At 43.0% G+C, this 21,706-nt stretch overlaps 1 protein-coding gene across 7 annotated transcripts in view; it reads left to right on the top strand.

Annotated features, from left to right (window-relative positions):
• Positions 1 to 3,122: 3,122 nt before the first annotated feature.
• The window catches only part of SGSM3 (small G protein signaling modulator 3), a 34,699-nt gene continuing 16,115 nt past the window's right edge, over positions 3,123 to 21,706 (top strand). For all 7 annotated transcript variants that reach the window (XM_060112340.1, XM_060112336.1, XM_060112335.1 and 4 more), the window contains exon 1: positions 3,123 to 3,215. The gene's annotated coding sequence lies outside the window, so the exon portion shown is untranslated. The remainder of the gene's footprint in view (positions 3,216 to 21,706) is intronic.

Here is a 21,706-nt window from a genome sequence, read left to right as displayed (position 1 = left end):
GCAATTTTTATTTAAATTTTAGAAAAGTTATAGATTTATAGGAAAATTGCATATATAGTACAGAGAGTTTCCATATACACCATACTTGGTTTCCCTTATTATTAATATCTGATGTACCACTTCACAGTTAATGAACCAATTTGATACATTATTAAATTGAGTCCTTAGTTTTTAGCTAATGACCTTTTTCTGTTCCAGGATTCCACCTGGAACAGACGTTTTATTTATGTATTAATAAATTTATTTATTTTATTTATTTATTTTTGGCTGCATTGGGTCTTCGTTGCTGTGCACGGGCTTTCCCTAGTTGTGGCGAGCAGGGATACTCTTGGTGGCAGTGTGTGGGCTTCTTGTTGTGGTGGCTTCTCTTGTCGCAGAGCATGGGCTCTAGGCGTGTGGGCTTCAGTAGTTATGGCGCGTGGGCTCAGTAGTTGTGGCTCACGAGCTCTAGAGCGCAGGCTCAGTAGTTGTGGTGCACGGGCTTAGTTTCTCCGCGGCATGTGGGATCTTCCCAGACCAGGGCTCGAACATGTGTCCCCTGCGTTGGCAGGCAGGTTCTTAACCACTGTGCCACCAGGGAAGCCCAGACGTTATATTTAGTCATGATAACATTTTTAAAATACTGGAATTCATAATTCCCTGGCGGTCCAGTGGTTAGGACTTCGTGCTTTCACTGCCAAGGGTCCAGGTTCAATCCCTGGTTGGGGAACTAAAATCCCACAAGCCGTGCAACGCGGACACACACACACACAAAAAAAAGATGAAAAATACTGGAATTCACATATATTTCTTATAAGGTATGTTCTTTATTAGAGGTGTGGTCTGATGGACACAAACGTTAGCTCATGAATTTAGCTAATTCTGAACGTAACTAAAAGTAAAAGCAGAATTTGGCTTTTCAATTCTGGATCTTGTGTGACCTTATCTTTACCTCATTAAGTGCTGTGTACCGTACAGACAGATTCTTAAAGGCCAAATTTCTGCTGGGGGAAATAGTTTAAGAGGTGAGTATGGGTGTTAATTTGCCTTCACGAAAAGTCCAAACTCAAGAAGAAACTGATTTGGGTTTCTGACCCAGATTTCAACTTGAGCAACTTGAGCACTTCAGAGGATGAGGTGATCTGTAGGTGACCACTTGGACAAAAGGTCAAATGAAAGAGAAATGAGTTTTTGGGTGGCACAAAACAGGAGGCCCTGGGCTTCCCTGGTGGCACAGTGGTTGAGAGTCCACCTGCCGATGCAGGGGACACAGGCTCGTGGGGTCCGGGAGGATCCCACATGCCGCGGACCGGCTGGGCCCGTGAGCCATGGCCGCTGAGCCTGCGTGTCCGGAGCCTGTGCTCCGCAACGGGAGAGGCCACAACAGTGAGAGGCCCGCGTACCGCAAAAAAAAAAAAAAAAAAAACCAGGAGGCCCTCTTCTCATATAACAAGATCATCTGGCCTTAGAAAAGCCATGTTAGATCTGCCCTTTCAGATTCTGATGCTTTATTTTGTACTGAAAGTTCATATTTGTGGTGGTATTAGGCCTTCCTTATCTAGAGTGGGCCAGAAACTGTGGCTAGGTAACATCCCAGCCCAAGCTGGAGTGGAAGGAGGGGCTCCAAGGGATACTTGGGAGCTACTGCAGACCAACCCCCTTGTCCTCAGTCCCCACAGGAGTTTCCTAGGAAATAACAAGCTCCTATCAAATAGTGATGTCAAGTGGCCACAGATGAGGTTGAGAGGGAGACTGGAGCCATGAATGCTTCGGGTCAAGTTTCCATCCACAAATGAAGGAGCCTTCCACTGATATGGCTCTAGGGCACTGAGAAGTTTAAAACTATGGGATAGTGTTACACCTCTGCCATGGCTTTATAAAGTTGTAACTAGGATAGTGCTAGTTGTGGGAGTACAGGCCAAGGACAGTTAACCCTGGAACAACGTGGGTGTTAGAGGCACTGACTTCTGTGTGGTTGAAAATCCACATATAACTTTAGAGTTGACTCTCTGTATCTGCAGTTCTTCAACCACTATTAGTTCCCATTACTGATATTTTGGCCAAGTTCTCTGCAAAATTCTAATGATAAAATTTGCCCTGCTTTTGCTGTAGGAGTGTTTGTGAATAACATAAAGTGCTTTGTAAAGTGAGCATAATACAATGAGGTCATGATTGAGAATGCCTTAGTGTGTTTTGTAGGCTTCACCTGTGGTTCCCATTAATTCACTGCATCATCCCCACCTTGGAATACCCTTAGGAACCTGAGCTCAGGTTAATAAGCAGCTCTAAAATGAAATTGTGGTGTATCTCTTCAGAGTAGGATGAAGTTTCTAGAAAAATATTCCTGTAATCCTGTTATAGCTTTTGGTGACCTTTCTAAAACATGGCAAGTGCTTTTTTTTTTTTTTTTTAAACTAGAGCCTGATGTCCACTGGGACCTGGATATCAAATGGAGATGGGCGCTGCTGCCGTCATGGACTGTTCATTTGTACTGCACTTTAACATTTTCTCAGACAGCATCCAGTTCTCACAACCACAAGTTCACATTCTTATTTTGTGGGTGAGCCAAATGTTAGCGTGGTTGATAGACTCAGATGCAGGCCTCTGACTACACCCTCTCATTGCATTATGCCCGAAGATTGAATTTCTTGGGTAGGACCTCAACCAATTTGTTACTAGTTGCGGCTCCTTCCAAGGCTTGTGAATTGTGTAAGAGTGGATCAGGCTGGTCTAGGACTGGTTTGTACACCCGTAAAGAAGGCACTTAAATGTTTAGAAAATGAATATCAGGTAAGCCGCTCCTTCCCAGAGCCCTGCCGCGTCTATCCCCCATCCTGACCACTGGTCCACCCCATATTCCCCTAACTCCTAGGGCTGCAGCGCAGACGGGAGGCCAGGTGGGCATCGCTAGGCCAAAATTGGGCTTCGAAGGTCTCCTCTCCACCTCCACCCCCAGTACCCTCCCATCCCCCCCACGCCGGAGGACGCGGCCTAGTCTCCGAAAGGAGGCTGGTGTGCGGGGTCCAGAAGCGCGCAGACCCCACCGCAGCTCCGGCCAACGGACCCGAAAGACTACAGCCCCCAGCATGCCCCGCGGCCGCCCGCTCGGCCCGGCGCGCGTGCGCGGTGGCGCCGCCGAGCGCCGACAGGGGCCGAGCCTGGAGCCCGACAAGCGTCGGCACAGTAGTGGCGGAGGCTTGCGGCTGCGGGGCAGCTGGACGTACCCCGCGGGGCAGGTGAGTGCGGAGCGAGAGGTTGGCCGAGACTCGCTGGGTCTGCGGGGCCCGGCGTCCACCCATGCCCCCCCGGTGGGGACGCGAGGGGCTGTGGACCGACCGACTGACCCACGGACTGACGGGCCGAGGGACAAGGCGGCGCCGTCCCCGGCCGGCCCGGCCCTCGCTCATGCGGCGCGCGGGGCTGGGGTCCCGGCTAGGCCCGGGCTCTCGAGGTCGGGCGCGAGGCCTGAGAGGCGCGGGCGGTGCTCGGGGCGCGGGGCGGCCTCCCGGGGCGGGACCCCCAGCCGGCCCAGCGGGAAAGGGGGGCTCCCGGCGCCTGAGCTGTAGTGCCCTGGGGGCTCGAGCCCGAATACGGCCCCCTCCTGCGGCTGGGAGCAATTTACAGAAGCCGCACCTCAGGCCGGCGACGTTTTTTGTTTTTTGGGTTTTTTGATAAAACGGCTGCCTCGAATACGTTTACAGCAGCAAAGTCCTCTTCAGGTGTGACTCGTAACTTTACGTTAAAGATTCAAGTCTGGGGTCAGAACACAGGCTCAGATTCTGGCCAGACTGAACACACTGTAATAGGGTTTTTAACGCTGGAGAAATTGAGGCATGTACTAGCCAGCACTCAGCCAGTGTGGTTAGGATTGGAATTTTGAAAATTATTCTCATACATGGTTTAATGATCGATCCAAGATGCTTTTTATATGGGGCGGCGGGGAGAGGTGATTTAAAGTCTCTTTTTGGTGACGAATGACTGTATCATATTTTCCAGTCTTGTGCTGCATATGCGATTTGTGGTGGGTTGGTGGCCCTTTTTTGCTTGCTCTTTGGTGGGATATTTAGAGGTGTCTGGAATATTCTTTACTCTTCTTTCTTTTTCTTTCTTGGTAAATTCAAGTTCCTAATCAGACTGTGTTTCACAAAAAGTGAATTTTCAACTTCGACTTGTTTATTTGTAGCTTTTGTGATTGTTTATGACTAAGTTTGTAGGTACACATATATTTCCTCCTCCTTTTCCTCATCTCTTTTCCGTATCTTCCAGTTCTCTCTCAACTCTAAACGATGGAGTTATATCTTCTTTGTTTTACATATTTATTTCTGTTCTCTATGATTAGCTGGTAATTGATTCTAAATAATAGTCAACACCTTTCCTGCCTTTTAATAATCCCAGGTGCCTGTAGCCTTTTCAACTAATTGTTAATTAGCCTGGGCTTTAGCCTTCTTCTATCCCTTTTTAAGCATGGGGCGGGGGTGTGATCTGGGAGAGAGGGCTGGGGTGAGGTGTTTCTCTTGACCAGATATAGGTAACAGGTGAACACGACCCATGGCATCAACTTTAGAAGGCTGTGAACAAAAATTGTTTAAATATTAATCTTGTGAATTTGGGAACTTGTCAGGTTGACAGAAGAGTCGGTGAGGTACCTCACAGAAATGAACCTGACGTCAGGGTAAAATATTGAGAAAGGACCTCAGGAATCATCTCTTTTATCATACCGCCATCTTTCAGTGCCCAGAGTGGATGCTGGGGACACCTTGTTGGCTTAGAAACTTAAACAGGGTTCTGTGTGTTTGTGTTTTTGGTTTCTGTCTTCCTAGTTCTCAATGAACGTTTTGGCAGGAGCTCAAAATCTAGTACATTTGATAATTTAACATCAGTTTCATCTGCTTATTCTCCAGATTGTCTCTCTTCCTCAGCTGGTGACATCAGTAATTTTCCACAGCAGCCATTCATGAGCTCATGCAGAGTGTCACAAGGAAGTGGAATAGCACAGAGGGTGGCACATACAGGAGAAATAAGGATCTTGTTTCTTTGCCGTCACATATTACACAAGGAGTGAGACAGGAAATCTGGACTGAAGCACAAACTATGCGGGAGGGGTTAGCACACCAGAGTCCAGGCTTCCACATACGGTAATAATCATTGGTACCACTTACTGAATCTCTTCTCTTTGCCAAGAGCTGTAATCGTCACAGTGAAGTGCAGGTTTATCATTGTCATTTTATATGTGTGTAAGTTGAAGTACAGAGGTTAAGTGATTTGTCCACAGACATAGTGACAGGGCCAGAATGCAAATTCGGGTCTCTGATTCTGACATCCGCGCTCTTTCTACTGCACTGTACTACGATACCAACATATATGTTCAAGTCTTTCTCATTCTTAAAGAAACAAACAAAAAAACTCACCTTTCCTGTGGCCACATTTCTTCTTCAAACTACTGTCACTTCCCATCTGTTTCCTTTCTGGATTTGTCCTTAAAAAGCAAACTCTATGCCCTTCTCTTCTATTTACTCCTTATTTCATTGCAGTCTGGCCCCCGCCCCTCCACTCTATTGAAGTTGCTCTCATGAACTCCACTCAGCCATTGATTGAATACCTACCTTAGGTACCGTCTTCTAGACTTACAAAGAGGCTGAAATATGGTTCTTGCCCTGAGGGAGTTTAGGAGCTAATGAGGGAGAAAAAGAATTTGATCCATGTCACTGTATGTTAATTCCTGACTGAGCAATCTTTGCTCTTGGGAGTGGGAGAGGAACACTTCACTGAGAAGGTGATAGTGGATGGCCAACAGAGAGAAACCCTAAGTTGTTCCAGACAGTGTGTCAGGACTGCATGCTTAGGTGTGGACTTTTAGAAGTTGTTAGAAGTTGTATCTCGCCAGTGAGAGATGATACAGTTGAAATATACAGTGTAGGCTTTAGAGTCTGCCAGACCTGGGACCTGAGCCTTAATTTCTTCATAATACCCGCCTACAGTGTCAGCTCTGTGAAAGTAGGGCCTTTGTCTTTTTCACCACCCCACTCCTCTCTCCTAGAACACTGGTCAGTAGATGTTTGTGGAGTCAGTACCTCATAGGGTGTTGTTCAGCTCGCGAGAGGTGCCAGACTCCCAGCAGCACCATGTGACTGAAGTAATGAGGCTGACGTTCTGTGTGGTTTATGAACTGATTTTGAAGACACCACTGTTTGAAAAAGTATACATATCATCACCTCTCCTTTTTGAACATTTAGGCTTGTTAATTTATGCTCACAATTCATAAATGAGGAGAGAGACATTCACCTCTTTTCTGTAGGCACAGTTAACTGCTAACTGTTCTCACTTCCAATATTATGCCTCTTTCAGTTATAAACAAATCTCTGCTTTTTCTAAGTGTTTGTGATGTAGGTTTTGTATGTATTTTTTTTTCTCTGCTAATGTTCTGGATCGTTTGGCAAAGTTACTTTCTTTGGAATCATTAAATACCTTTATCAGTAAGAGTAACGTGAGAAATGAGATTGAAAGCACCAGTCCAGTTATCAGAAAGAAGGCTTATTCTCGGGAAGGGCCTGATTTCCAATTAGGGCTAATAGATTTTTCTTTTTCCTCAACAAAACCATACAACTATTCCTGGCCTTCCTAGATACCTAGTTAGCCTTCTAGCTAACATTCTAAAGACGTGAAACAACAGATCATTTCCCTCTTCTTGTGTTTGAGTTTCATTTGTAAATATCATTAATTTGTGTGACTTGAGGTTATAGGCTTAAAGTCCAAGTACCACTTTTTTTGTTTTGTTTTTGCTTTTGAAGTCAGTGGGATATAGTAATTAGCACCTACAATAAAGTTCAAATTCTGGCTCTACCGCTTTAAACTTTGAAAACTTAACACAGTGATATAGCTTCCCAGTGCCTCATTTTGCTTATCTGTAAATTGGGATAATTACTAGTACTGTCACCACTCAATAATAGCTCTTATTTATTACTATAGACTTGGCACAGTTCTAAGAATTTTACTTCTATTAACTCAGTCTTCACAACCACCCTGTATAGTAGTAGTATGCCCACTTAGGGTGAGGAACAGTGACAAGATGGTCACCTGAGAGTTGTAATAAAGGTGTTTAATAATGTGATGGGTAGTTGTACTAAATGACCTGTAAAGTTCTCCTCAATTATGATTCTCTGATTGAAATCTAAGTCTCCAGACTCTGAGCCCTAGAGATTGTTCTAGAACAGACTGTTCCTGCCTTTCCCTGTATGGCCAGCCTGGTTTCCTGTTGTCTCTGCCCCACACCCCTGCTTCACCCAGCCCCTACATTCTTTTTTTTTTTTTAACAGTTTTTTTAAAAAAATATTTATTTATTTTTGGTCATGCTGGGTCTTCGTTGCTGCACACGGGCTTTCTCTAGTTGCAGAGAGTGGGGGCTACTCTTCATTGCAGTGCGCGGGCTTCTCATTGCGGTGGCTTCTCTTGTTGCGGAGCACGGGCTCTAGGCTCACGGGCTTCAGTAATTGTGGCTCGCGGGCTCTAGAGCGCAGGCTCAGTAGTTGTGGTGCACGGGCTTATTTGCTCCGCGGCATGTGGGATCTTCCCGGACCAGGGATTGAACCCGTGTCCCCTGCACTGGCAGGTGGATTCTTAACCACTTCCCTGGACCACCAGGGAAGTACTGCCCCTTACATTCTTCACATCACCTTCTCATTGAACCTTCCCTGAACACCTAATTTAAAATAGCAACTTCCTGGGACTTCCCTGGCGATCCAGTGGTTAAGACTCTGCACTTCCAATGCAGGGAGCGTGGGTTCGATCCCTGGTCGGGGAACTAAGATCCCTCATGCAGCACAGCCAAAAAAAAAAAAAAAGTTATTGTCTAACCTTAAGGTTTATAACAGCAGGAGGACAACCTCCTCTGACATCTTTCCTGGAATTTTTGGTGATAATGATGCTGGTCTGAGTGTAATGCAGTTTGCCTGTTACCATGTTGTTCCCAAGTTTTGATTCAGTTTGAGGTTGGGATAGTGGAAATAGGAGACTTAGCTTCTGGTCTGGCTGTGTCACCTACTCTCTTTACGGCTTTAAATGAGTCTTTTGACCTCTTTAGCCTCAGTTTCTTTCTTTTGAAAAAAGTAAGAGGGAGATGAACTCAAAAGATCCTTCTAACTCCATCATTTGTGACTGTTCTAAGAGCCTTTGCCCTGCACCCAGCACTGAGGAAGCTAATGATCTCTAAACACAGGTGCAGATCTGTTAGAGAAATTCATTTGCTCTTGTACTATGGGGATTCTCTCCTAATTTATATTTAATTTGGAATTTTCACAAAAATTTATGTTTCTTAATACAGTTGCTTGTATCATGTTTTAACTCTGCCTGGCTCCCACTGGGCTCCATTCCCAAGTCAAGGTACATTGTTCTTACACACTCACAAGTGGCTTCTGTGTCTTCCCAGAGCACTGTGCTGGAGAATTGACAACTCAGTTGTACTAGTCAGTGTGGTAGAGAGGGACCACTGAGGAGTCACTTCTGACTCACTGACTGATATGGGCAAGCTGCTTAACCTCTCTGAGCCCTGGTTTTCTCAAGTGTAAAACGGGGAGTGCTTAGCAAGTATGATAAATGCTCAGTAAACACTTTTCCTTCTTTCATTGTATCTCCCTTCTAATACCTCCATCTAACCACTGCCACAAAGTACATAGGATTGGATTACCATACTCTAGGGTTATTAGGTAGGTGTTTTCATATCTGCAAATGAAAAATTCCCAGTAATTATATAGATGGTATGGCCAAATGAGTGACTTAAAGGTAGTTTTTGACCTCTATGGTTTAATTATATGAGGAATAGAGACTTTGTTAACTATATTTATGATCCGTTCCTTTTAAGTGCCCTAAGCTCCTATGTTAATATAAAGCTTTAAATATAACTATTTCAGTGCCCTTTTTTGCCAGTCAACCTTCAAGGAGCTTTATTTTCCTCAAAAACTCTTGTCTGCATTTTTCAGAGCTACCTGAATGTCGAGTTGAGGTTAGGTACCCATTGTTTTTTTCACTTTTCCTTCTAAGGAGGGTGTTGCTCCCCAGCCCTGGTGGTGGGAATGACAGAAGGTCCACGCAGTACCTGCTTCTGCTTTCCTTACCACAGTCCAGGTGCTTCCAAGCTGTAAATCTTAGGGGAGTGATCCTGGGAGGTACTCAGGGAAGTGATCAGATTACCTTGGGTGATTATTTTACAGGATGGGCCTGGTGCAGAAGCCTGCACAGGAGAGCCTCGTTTACCTGGTGCTGCCGTGCAGGAGAGGGAGAGCCGTATCTGGGCTTGTGGAGTTCTGGCGGGGAGAGTCCTGTTTCCCTCGTCTGTGTTTCCAGTCCGTGCTCTACCTTGCACAGTCATGCCTAAATCTTGCCTAAATGAACACTATCTCTGGTCACAAAGAAAATATTGACTCAGGGACGGGAAAACAGCCCCAGCTGCAAGCCTGTGGGAGCGGGAGTGGAGGGAGTGGAGCGCACAGTGGAGTTGATTCCTGGGTCGTTTTGCTCTTTAGCTGATGCCTGTTTGGAAGGAGGCAGTTTGAGAAATTTGGATGCCTTTTTCACTGGGGAGATTGAGAATAAAGTGAATAATAAACATGTTTTCAACAAGAATGTTTGGGGTGACTGGAGGGGGGAGCCAGTTCTAGAAGATTAGTGCCACTAGCTGCTTTATCGTGGTGTTTGGTGGGGCTCAAGCTTTGAGACTTTCTTTCCATACTGTGGTAGTTGCTTCATTTAGCAGCATGCTCTAAGAGAAAGGGCTGGGTCCTAAGGTCTGAAAGAAGGGTGCTACGGCTGGAGCATCGAGCGAGTGTCGAAGGCTGAGAGGTGAGGCTAGAATGGTCAGCAGGGACTGCTAGCCCATGCAGTCTTAGAAGTCAGGTTAACAAATTTGGACTTTTTTCCAAAAGTCAGAGGGAAGAAAAGTGGCTTTAAAGAGGAGAAGGAAATAATCAGTTGCATTTAAAAAGGATTTCTGTGCTGGGTAGAGAGTAGAATCTGCAGAATCAGAGATTCTGGGGGGTGGGCCCCAGCTCTCTGGGTTTTAAGAGCTGTCCGTTTTTGTTTTTTTTAATTAATTTATTTATTTTTGGCTGCATTGGGTCTTTGTTGCTGTGCGCGGGCTTTCTCTAGTTGTGAGAGGGGGCTACTCTTCGTTGTGGTGCGTGGGCTTCTCATTGCAGTGGCTTCTCTTGCTGCGGAGCATGGACTCTAGGCACGCAGGCTTCAGTAGTTGTGGCACGCGGGCTCTAGAGCACAGGCTCAGTAGTTGTGGCACACGGGCTTAGTTGCTCCGCGGCATGTGGGATCTTCCCAGACTAGGGCCCGAACCCATGTCCCCTGCATTGGCAGGCGGATTCTTAACCACTGCGCCACCAGGGAAGCCCTGTCTGGGTTTTAAGAAGCCCTCCAGGTGATTCTGATACACTCTGCAGTTTGAGGACCACTGATGGAGTTCATTTAAGAGAGAGGGAACAATATTGTAAAGTCAGGAAACTAAACTCCATGGTATTGCTGAACTGTAGCTTGTATTTTTTAAAAGTAATTATTTTATATGCCTAAATAAAGAAATAAGATAAGCTAATAAAACGTACATTACATAATCAGTCTAAATCACTTACCTTGGAATGTCAATAAAATGGACATAAGCCCTATATCCCACATTATGTGAGAAGGCCAACACCCTCCCCCAGGTTTTTCAAATTTAACTTATTTAATTCTCATAACAACCTGTAAGGTAGGAATTATTATCCCTATTTTCAGACTTTTCTTTGATTTTCCCCTCAAACCACAGTCAAGGCTATTATGAGTCCAGCAGGCTTTCTTGAAGGTATGGATGCCAAAGGGGTATTACCTTGGAACAGCACACTAACTTAAATTGGGGTTTGAATTGTTCTTTGCTTAAGAGGCATTTGGTCCACCCCTAAGGCCTCCCCACTCCCAGGCACGCAGCATGTCACTGTCTCATGGGTCGCTCTGTCCTGAAGGATGCAGCTCCTTACCTATCTCTGGACTGCTGTTCCCTTCCCCTCTGTAGTCGAGGCCACCCCTACCTCCAAATTTCCATTAATTTCCTTTGCTAGACAATCGATAGATCTCTCCTTTTCTAATCTATGGCTTCAAGATTTACCTTCTACCTTTAAGGAGCTTATCAAAATATTTTCCCAAAGATAAACCTCCTCTCTGGGAAGCATTCTGGAGCCAACTTTTTAAAAAATAAATAAATTTATTTATTTATTTTTGGCTGCGTTGGGTCTTCGTTGCTGCACGCGGGCTTTCTCGAGTTGCGGCGAGCGGAGGCTACTCTTTGTTGTGGTGTGCGGGCTTCTCATTATGGTGGCTTCTCTTGTTGCAGAGCACGGGCTCTAGGCACGCGGGCTTCAGTAGTTGTGGCACGTGGGCTTCATGTGGGCTCTTCCCGGACACAGGCAGATTCCTTTCCTTCCTTCCTCCCTCCCTTCCTTCCTTCCTTCTTTCTTTCTTCATTGGGTCTTCGGTGCTGTGCATGGGCTTTCTCTAGTTGCAGCGAGTGGGGGCTACTCTTTGTTGCGGTGCGTGGGCTTCTCACAATGGTGGCTTCTCTTGTAGCAGAGCACGGGCTCTAGGTGCTCGGGCTCAGTAGTTGTGCGTCTCTGGCTCTAGAGCGCAGGCTCAGTAGTTGTGGCACATGGGCTTAGCTGATCTGTGGCACGTGGGATCTTCCCAGACCAGGGATTGAACCCGTGTCCCCTGCATTGGCAAGTGGATTCTCAAGCACTTCGCCACCAGGGAAGTCCTTGCAGGCGGATTCTTAACCACTGTGCCATCAGGGAAGTCCCAAGAGCCAACTATTAAAATAGTAATTTTCCACTGTCCTATTATTATAAAGTTTTAGGTTCATTTTAGGGGTCACTAAGCTAATTACCTTGCTTCAAGTGACATCGTATTAAACTCTAATAGCAGTAATTTGTTGCTAATCTATTCTTTGATTTCTGTTTACAAAGCTGACACTATAAAGTAGAAAAGGCACATTTTTAAAAAATCCAAATCCTCTCCCAAACTAGACAAATATACTTCATTTTAAAAAATCTTCAAAGGGCAAGTTCCTCACAGCACTGTTTTTATTGCAAAAATTGCTGTTAGGTGCTTAAATGTTGTATCTACAGATGACTACATTAGTAAATTATAGAACATTTGGTTATAAATACTGCCTGATTACTGGGGAAATGCTGATAATTTGATGTGCAGTAGAGAAAAATATTTTAAAATCTGAAATATAAGAACTGTGTATGTGTGTAGAGAAAAACCAAAAGAGAGCATAGGAAAGAAGAAAGTGTGATTTATTGAGATGGCAAACTTGTGGCAGAATTTTTAAAAATTTTGATTTCTGTTAATGTCATTGTGTTAGTATAATTACAGAACTCAGAGGAGAGTCCCGCACTTCCTTCCCATGATAAACCCAATGACTGTATATGCTGCAGAGATTTTCTTCTGACCTATAGCTTACATATATCCTGCTACCACTTAAGTCTATCATCTGTGTTCTCAGTAGAAAAGAATGGACCTGTGCAAAGTGCCCAGAAGTGCTCGGAAGAAGCCCCCCTGAGCCTTGGGCTCTGACAGCCAGTGGCCTACCTGACCCCAGCTCGGGTGTGGCTGGGGACCAAGTAAGAGCCCGAGCTGTGGAGAAAACTCGGGACAGGGAGGCATATCTGTATAAATAGATTCGGAAATAGCACTTTTTCCCCCTTAGAGTCTGTCTTGCAAATTGATGTACTTTTCTGGTCTCCTGGTTTATAAGCATCTTTTTCCTTTAAACCCTTTTAGTGACTTTTGCTTTGGGCAGAGTATTTCACTTCAGTGTACTGGAAAGAAACTGCAACTCCCTGTGAAGTCAAACACCTGGGGATCTTGTTTAGCCTTAAACAAAACAAAACAAAAAATTGGCGTGGAAACCTGCTTTCAGCAGCTTAGGGAGTTCCTGACTTCACAGTTGCTGTTAAGATGTCAGATTCATGCTGAGCAGTGTCAGTGAAGTGTTAGTTACAAATGAGAGAGAAAGGGATCCTTTTCACAGTTATATATGTAAGCTATCTCTAATAGTTTACACCTTTTTTTTCACTTTTGCTTTCTTTGGTTTCGTATAAATCCCTGTGGAGATGGATATTTGAGGTGATAAGTAGTAGCCCTGTGAGAGGAAGAGGAAGGCAGGATACAGAGAAACTGCATAGTTGTTGTAAGTTCAGGCTTCATTTGTGGACCTCAGAAACCTCAAGAAGGACACATTCTTATTCCCTCAGTGTTCTGTACTTAAACTGTAATTTTTTAAATTGAGATATAATTCATGTACCATAAAAATCACCCTTTTAAAGCATACAATTCAGAGGTTTTCAGTATATTCACTGTTGTGCAACCATCACCACTAATTCCAGAATATTTTCATCACCCCCAAAAGAAACCACATACCCACTAGTAGTAATTCCCTATTTCCCCCTCCCTCCAGCCCCTGGCAACCACTAATCTACCTTCCTTCTCTATGGATTTGCCTATTCTGAGCATTTTATGTAAATAGAATTATACATTGTGTGGTCTTTTGTGACTGGCTTCCTTCGCTGAACATAATGTTTTCAAGGTTCATCCATGTTGGTACATGTGTCAGTACTTCATTCCTTTTTATGGATGAATAATATTCCATTGTATGGATATACACATTTTGTTTTTCCATTCATCACTTGATGGACATTTGGATTGTTTCCACTTTTGGTTTTTTGTTTGTTTTTGTTTTGTTTCCACTTTTGGACATTATAAATAATGCTGTGTGAACATTCATGTACAATTTTTGATGTGGTATAATTATTTTTAAGCACAATACCTCTGTACTTTTTCAAAAAAGAAAACATTTAAAATCAAAACTAATGAGCCCCATACTCCTACCACTTAAATCAGCCATATTCCTTTTTATATTACCTTCAACATGTATATATTATATATTTTTTAAATGGCTGAAATCATATACTATCTTCATGCTGATGACTACTTTTCTTCTTTTCCCTCTTCAACTCACTCCAACTGGACTTCCACCCTCACCATTAAAAATTAAACCTCTCTCATAAATCGTAGCAATGTTTTCTTTTTTTCTTGAGGTACGCGGGCCTCTCACTGTTGTGGCCTCTCCCGTTGCAGCGCACAGGCTCCGGACACACAGGCTCAGCGGCCATGGCTCAGGGGCCCAGCCGCTCCGCGGCATGTGGGATCTTCCCAGACCGGGGCACGAACCCATGTCCCCTGCATCGGCAGGCGGACTCTCAACTACTGCGCCACCAGGGAAGCCCCGTAGCAATGTTTTCTTAGGTCAGTCTCCCAAGGCAATAGAAATTAAAAAATGGGACCTAATCAAACTTACAAACTTTCGCACAGCAAAGGAAGCCATAAACAAAACGAAAAGACAAACTACGGAATGGGAGAAAATATTTGCAAATGATGTGACCAACAAGGGCTTAATTTCAGAAATGCACAAACAGCTCACACAACTCAATAACAAAAAAAACCCAATCAAAAATGGACAGAAGACCTAAATAGACATTTCTCCAAGGAAGACATATAGATGGCCAATAGGCACGTGAAAAGATGCTCAACATCACTAATTATCAGAGAAGTGCAAATCAAAACTACAATGAGGGGATTTCCCTGGTGGCGCAGTGGTTAAGAATCCACCTGCCAATGCAGGGGACACGGGTTCAAGCCCTGGTCCGGGAAGATCCCACATGCCGCGGAGCAACTAAGCCCATGTGCCACAACTACTGAAGCCCGCATGCCTAGAGCCCGTGCTCTGCAACAAGAGAAGCCACCACAATGAGAAGCCTGCACACCACAATGAAGAGTAGCCCCCACTCACCACAACTAGAGAAAGCCTGCATGCAGCAACGAAGACCCAACACAGCCAAAAAAAAAAAAAAAACTACAGTGAGGTATCACCTCACACCGGTCAGAATGGCCATTATTAAAAAGGCTACAAATAATAAATGCTGGAGAAGGTGTGGAGAAAATGGAGCCCTCCTACACTGTTGGTGGGAATGTAAATTGGTGCAGCCACTCTGGAAAACAGTATGGAGATTCCTTAAAAAACTAAAAATAGAGTTACCATATGATCTAGCATCCCACTCCTGGGCATGCATCTGGGGAAAACTCTAATTCGAAAAGATACATGCACCCCAGTGTTCACAACAGCACTATTTACAATTGCCAAGACATGGAAGCAACTAAATGCTCATTGAAAAATGAATGGATAAAGAAGATGTGGTACATATATACAATGGAATACCACTCGGCCTTGAAAAAGAATGAAATAATGCCATTTGCAGCAACATGAATGGACCTAGAGATTATCATACTAAGTGAAGTAAGTAAAACAGAGAAAGACAAATATATGGTATCATTTATATGTGGAATCTAAAATATGATACCAATGAACTTATTTATAAAACAAACAGACTCACAGATACAGAAAATAAATTTATGGTTACCAAAGGGGAAGTGGGGGAGCGGGATAAATTAGGAGTTTGGGATCAGCAGATACAAACTACTATATATAAAATAGATAAACAACAAGGTCCTTCTGTATAGCACAGGGAACTATATTCCGTATCTTGTAATAACGTATAATGGAAACAAAAATGAAAAAGAAGATGTATATATATATATATATATATGTATAACTGAATCAGTTTACTGTACACCAGAAACTAACACAACATTGTAAATCAACTATACTTCTATTTTAATTAATTAATTAATTAAAATCAAAAGTTCAAGAAAAATAACACAATTAAAGCTCTTGACAGTGTCACCACCAACCTCAGCTTTGCCAAACCAATGCCCAATTCTCTGTCCTCCATACCCCTTGACCTCTAAGTAGCACCTGACACTGATGATCACCTCCTTCTCGTAGAAACACTTTCTTTTGGTTTCCACAGCGCCACACACTGCTAGTGTTCCTTCTACTTCACTGGTCACTCCTCGAACTTTATTTTTTGTATATTTTTCTGCCTAACCTCTAAATGTTGGAATGTTCCAGGATCTGGTCCTCAGCCCCCTATTCTGCATTCTCTCCTTAGCCACGACATCTAGTCCTGGTGATTCTCAAATTCACGTCTCCAGCCAAAAAAAAACTACAATGAGGTATCACCTCATACCGGTCAGAACTCTGTGCGAACTCTGTACTCATATATACAGTTGCCCAGCTGACTTCTCCACTTAGAGGTCTAACAGACATCCCCACTGAACATGGCCAAAGCAGATTGCTTGCTAACCATGAAACCTGCTCTCCCCCAGTCTCCCTTCATCTTGGTTAATGGGATCTGCACAGTTGCTCAGGTCAAAAGCCTAGGAGACATCATTGATTCTTTCCATTATCTACCTCTGTATCTCCAAATTATATCCAGAATCTAGTTACTTCTCATCATCTCAACTGTTTTGGTCCAAGATACCATCTGTCACCTGGACAACTGTAATAGTTTCCACTCTAAACCCCTCTGTAGTTCATTCTTCACAAAGTAGCCAATGTGATTTCTTTAAAAACCTAAGTCAGACCATGTCATGCCCATGCTCAAAGCTCTTCAATGGCTTCCCATTAAAATAAAGTCCAGAGTCTTTGCTATGAGCAGTAGGCCCTACATAATCCAGTTCGTCCTGCCTTTCCAGTGATATCTGCTACTTTTCCCCTCATTGCTCCATCTCAGACACACTTGTCTTTTATTTCTCCAGTGTAATAAATCTTTTGTTCCTTAAGGTCCTTGCACAAGCCGTTTCCTCTGTTTGAGCTTCTAAGTCTTTGCAGAGCTGACTCCTTATCATTCTGGTGTCAGCTGAAATGTCATCTCCTCAGAGAGGCCTTCCCTGACCACCTATCAAAAATAGTCCTGCCCCTACCTGCCTCTGAAATTATTCTTTCATTTACTTATTTATTGTCTGTTTTCTGTCACTAATATTAATAGCTGGCTTTATTAAGCACATACTATGTGCTGTGTATTGTGATAAATATTTACATTTTCTCATTTGTCATCATTTTACAGATGAGGAAACTGCACGTTCATAAAAGCGAGAACTTTGTCTGTCTTGTTCTACTGCTATATCCCTTGCATGTGGAACAGTCTGGGGCATAGTAGTTGCTCAAAAAGTATTTGTTGGTTGGATAGATGAACAAAAGACTCCTAGATTTATATCTCTAGTTTTTACATCTCCTTGAAGATGTAAACTTGTGTATCCAGTCACCTGCTTAACAGCTCCGCTTGGATTTCTAAGAAACATTTAAATTATCCCACAACTCTTCATTCCCTCTTCCCCCAAACCTGCTTCTTTCCCACTCACCACCATATTAGTAAATGTCATCATCGTAAACCCAGGAGTTCAGACCAGAAACCTAGGCCTCACTTTGGGATGCTCCCTTTCTTCACTCCCCACATCCAACCCAGAAGCAAGGCCTATTGATTCTGCCTCTGGTTATATCTTGAATCCATTTACTTCTCCCCACATCCACTGTCACCACTTTAGTCTCACTCCCCGTCATCTTTCCTGGAGCTTGTACTTCCAAACCGGTCTCACTGCATCCACTCTTGTCTCTCCACAAGCCATTTGCCAAACAGCAGCCAAAGTGATTTTTTTTAAAACGTGTTAGTTCACGCCACCGCCATGTTTAGGATCCTTTTGTAGCTTCCCATTGTCCTTAAAATCTAAATCCTTCACTGTGACCTACAGTCCCTTGACAATCTGGGCGCCTCTACCTCTCCAGTTTCCTCTTACCATTGTCCCCCTTGTCCATTGTGTTTCAGTTACTGGGCTTTCTCTTCTTCCAAGGCCTTTCCCCACCTGAGAGCCTGTGGACTTGCCTTTCTTTCTGCCCATGACTCTACCCCCATCTTTGCAAGGCTGGCTTCTTGTCCTTGCGGTTTCAAGTCAAGTAGTGTGTCAGTGATTCTTTTTGCTTTGGTTTGGTTTTTGGTATTTGTGGGGGGGGTGCAGTAGAAAAAAATAGCTTTATTGCTTTGCCAAGCAAACCTTCCCTGGATTCTATATCACATCACCCTTTTGTTTTATTCAGATCACTTGCCATACTCTGAAATTCTTATTTATTTATCCATCTATTTGTTTTCTGTTTGATTTCCCCCCTCTAGATTGTAAATCATTGTTGCCCCAGCACATGATATGTTTTGGGGAAATATTTGGGGAGTAAATGACAGATATACACATTTCTGAGTGCACATGCTACATACATTTTCCCTTAATATTATATCATAAATAGTATCCATATTTCTTTAGTCCATATAATTGGTATTCTTTATTTTTAATAAATTTATTTATTTTACTTATTTATTTTTGGCTGCATTGGGTCTTTTTTGCTGCGCGCAGGCTTTCTCTAGTTGTGGCATGCACGCTTCTCATTGCAGTGGCTTCTCTTGTGGAGCACAGGCTCTAGGTGCGTGGGCTTCAGCAATTGTGGCTCACGGGCTCTAGAGCGCAGGCTCAGTAGTTGTGGTGCACAGGCTTAGTTGCTCCACGGCATGTGGGATCTTCCCGGACCAGGGCTCAAACCCGTGTCCCCTGCATTGGCAGGCGGATTCTTAACCACTGCACCACCAGGGAAGCCCGTACCACAGTTCTTTATCCATTTACCAGTTAAAGGACATTTGAGTTGTTTTCAGATTTCAGATTTTGGCAGTCACAGATAGCCACAAACGTTTACATACAGGTTTTTGTGTAAACAAAAGTTTCATTTTCCTTAGATAAACATACCTAAAAGTGGGTTTGTTGGGTTGTACGGTAAGTACATGTCTAACTTTATAAGAAACTGCCAAACCGTCTTCCAAAATTGTGGTACCATTTTTCATTTCTACCAGCAGTGTATGAGAGTTCTAGTTGCTCTGAATCCTCGTCAGCACTTAATATTGTCAGGTGGTTTGTTTTTTAATTTAAGCCATTTGATATGTGTATGGTAATATCTCATTGTGGTTTTAATTTGCATTCCTTAATGACTAATGACGTTAAGTATCTTTCTGTATGCTTGTCATCTGTATATCTTCTTTGTTAATGTTTCTGTTCAAATCTTTTGCCCATTTTATTTTTTTAAAATATTTATTAATTTTTGGATGTGTTGGGTCTTAGTTGTGGCATGCGGGCTCTTCGTTGTGGCACACAGGCTTCTCTCAAGTTGCGGTGCATGGGCTTCTCTCTGTGGCGTGCAGGCTCCAGAGCACATGGGCTCTGTGGTATGTGGGATCTTTGTTCCCCTACCAGGGATCGAACCCGTGTCCTGTGCATAGGAAGGTGGATTCTTAACCACTGGACCACCAGGGAAGTCCCGCCCATTTTATTTTTTTAATTGGATTGTTTGTTTCCAGCTCACTGGGTTTAGAGAATTCCTTATATTCTGGATACATGTTCTTTATTAAATGTGTGATTTGAACATATTTTCTACCACCAATGGCTTCTGATAAAGTCGAATTTAATCAAGTTTTTTCTTTTATAGATCCTACTTTTAGTACAATATCTAAGAAATCTTTGCCTAACCAAGGTCACAAACATTTTTTCCTATGTTTTCTTCTAGAAGTTTTGTAGTGATTCTTCTACCCTTTCTCCATTGAATTGCATTTGTATGTTTGTTGAAAATTAATTATTTACTTTCCTAGGGCTGCCATAATAAAGTATCACAAAGTGGGTGACTTAGAACAACAGTACTATTGTCTCACAGTTTTGGAGGCCAGAAATCTGAAATCAAGGTGTCGGCAAGGCCATGCTCACTCTGAAACCTGTAGGGGAGGATCCTTCCTTGCTTCTTCCAGCTTCTAGTAGCCCCAGGCGTTCCTTGGCTTATTACACCATAATTCCAGTCTGTGCTTCACATGATGTTCTCCCTGTCTCTTCATATTTTCTCTCTATATACATCTGTGTCCAAATTTCCCCTTTTTATAAGGACACGAGTCATAATGGATTAGGGCTTACCTTAATGAGGTCGTCTTAAGTTGATTAAATCAGCAAAGACCCATTCTCCAAATAAGGTCACATTCTGAGGTACTGAGGGTTGGGACTTCAACATATCTTTTTTGGGGGACACAATTCATAACATTAATTGACCATACGTATGGGTCTATTTCTGGATTACCTATTCTGTTCCATTGATCTATATGTCTTTCCTTTTGCCGGTGTCACCTGTACTACATGTAGCTTTATAGTAAGTATTGAAATCAGGAAGTGTGACTTCTCCAACTTTCTGCTTTCAAAATTATTTTGAGTATTTTGATTTCTTTGCCTATCCATTTAAATTTTAGAATCAGCTTGTCAGTTTCTGCAAGATATCCTACTGGGATTTGTTTTGTTTTGTTTTGAGTATAGCTGCTTTACACTGCTGTGTCAGTTCCTGCTGTACAGCATAGTGAATCAGCCATATGTGTACATATATCCCCTCTTTTTTGGATTTGCTTCCCATTTAGCTCACCACAGAGCACTAAGTAGAGTTCCCTGTGCTATACAGTAGGTTCTCATTAGTTATCTATTTTATATATAGTAGTGTATATATGTCAGCCCCAATCTCCCAATTCATCCCATGCTCCCCTTTCCCCTTTGGTATCAATAAATTTGTTGTCTATGTCTGTGTCTCTATTTCTGCTTTGCAAATAAGATCATCTATACCATTTTTCTAGATACCACATATATGTGTTAATATACCATATTTGTTTTTCTCTTTCTGACTTAACTTCTCTCTGTATGACTCCTACTGGGATTTTGATTGGAATTATGTTGAATCCTTTCCTTGTTCCCAATCTTAGGGGGAAAGCATTCAGTCATTTATCATTAAGTATGATGTTAACTGTAGGATTTTTGTAGATGCCTTTTATTAGGTTAAGGAAGCTTCCTCTATTTCTAGATCGCTGAGAGTTTTTATCAGGAATGGATGTTGACTTTTGCCAAATGCTTCTTTTGCATCTATTGAGATAATCGTATAGTTTTTCTTCTTCAGTCTGTTGATATACTGAATTACATTGATTGATTTTTTAAATATTGAACAAGTCTTGCATTCCCAAGGTAAATCCCACTTGGTCATGATGGTATTGTTTTTATGTATTGTAGAATTTATTGGCAAAAGTTGTTCATAATATTCTCTTATTATACGTTTAATGCCTCCAGGATCTGTAGTAATGTATCCTCTTCCATTCCTGATAATATTGGTAATCTGTGTCCTCTCGTTTTTCCTGTTCAGTCTGATCAGATGTTTGATTTTATTGATATCTAAAGGAACAGATTTTGGTTTCATTGATTTTTCTCTTTTTTTTGTTTTCCATTTTATTGATTTCTGTTATCTTTGTTGTTTATTGCTTTTTTTTCTTCTGCATACTTTGGACTAAATTTACCAATAAATTCAACAACTTGGATAGTGGACAGATTCCTTGAAAGTACACAAACTATCAAAGCTCACTCAGGGGACTTCCCTGGTGGCGCAGTGGTTCAGAATCCGCCTGCCAATGCAGGGGACATGGATTCGAGCCCCAGTCCGGGAAGATCCCACATGCCACGGAGCTACTAAGCCCGTGCGCCACAACTACTGAGTCTGTGCTCTAGAGCCCGCGAGCCACAGCTACTGAAGCCCACGCACCTAGAGCCCGTGCTCTGCAAATAGAGAAGCCACCACAGTGAGAAGCCTGCCCACCTCAACGAAGAGTAGACCCCGCTCGCTGCAACTAGAGAAAGCCTGCAC

This window comes from Mesoplodon densirostris, chromosome 11 (genome assembly GCF_025265405.1).
Source record: "Mesoplodon densirostris isolate mMesDen1 chromosome 11, mMesDen1 primary haplotype, whole genome shotgun sequence".
Lineage (NCBI taxonomy): Eukaryota > Metazoa > Chordata > Mammalia > Artiodactyla > Ziphiidae > Mesoplodon > Mesoplodon densirostris.
Note: the sequence above shows the minus strand (reverse complement) of the source record. Positions and strands in the feature narration are given on the sequence as shown.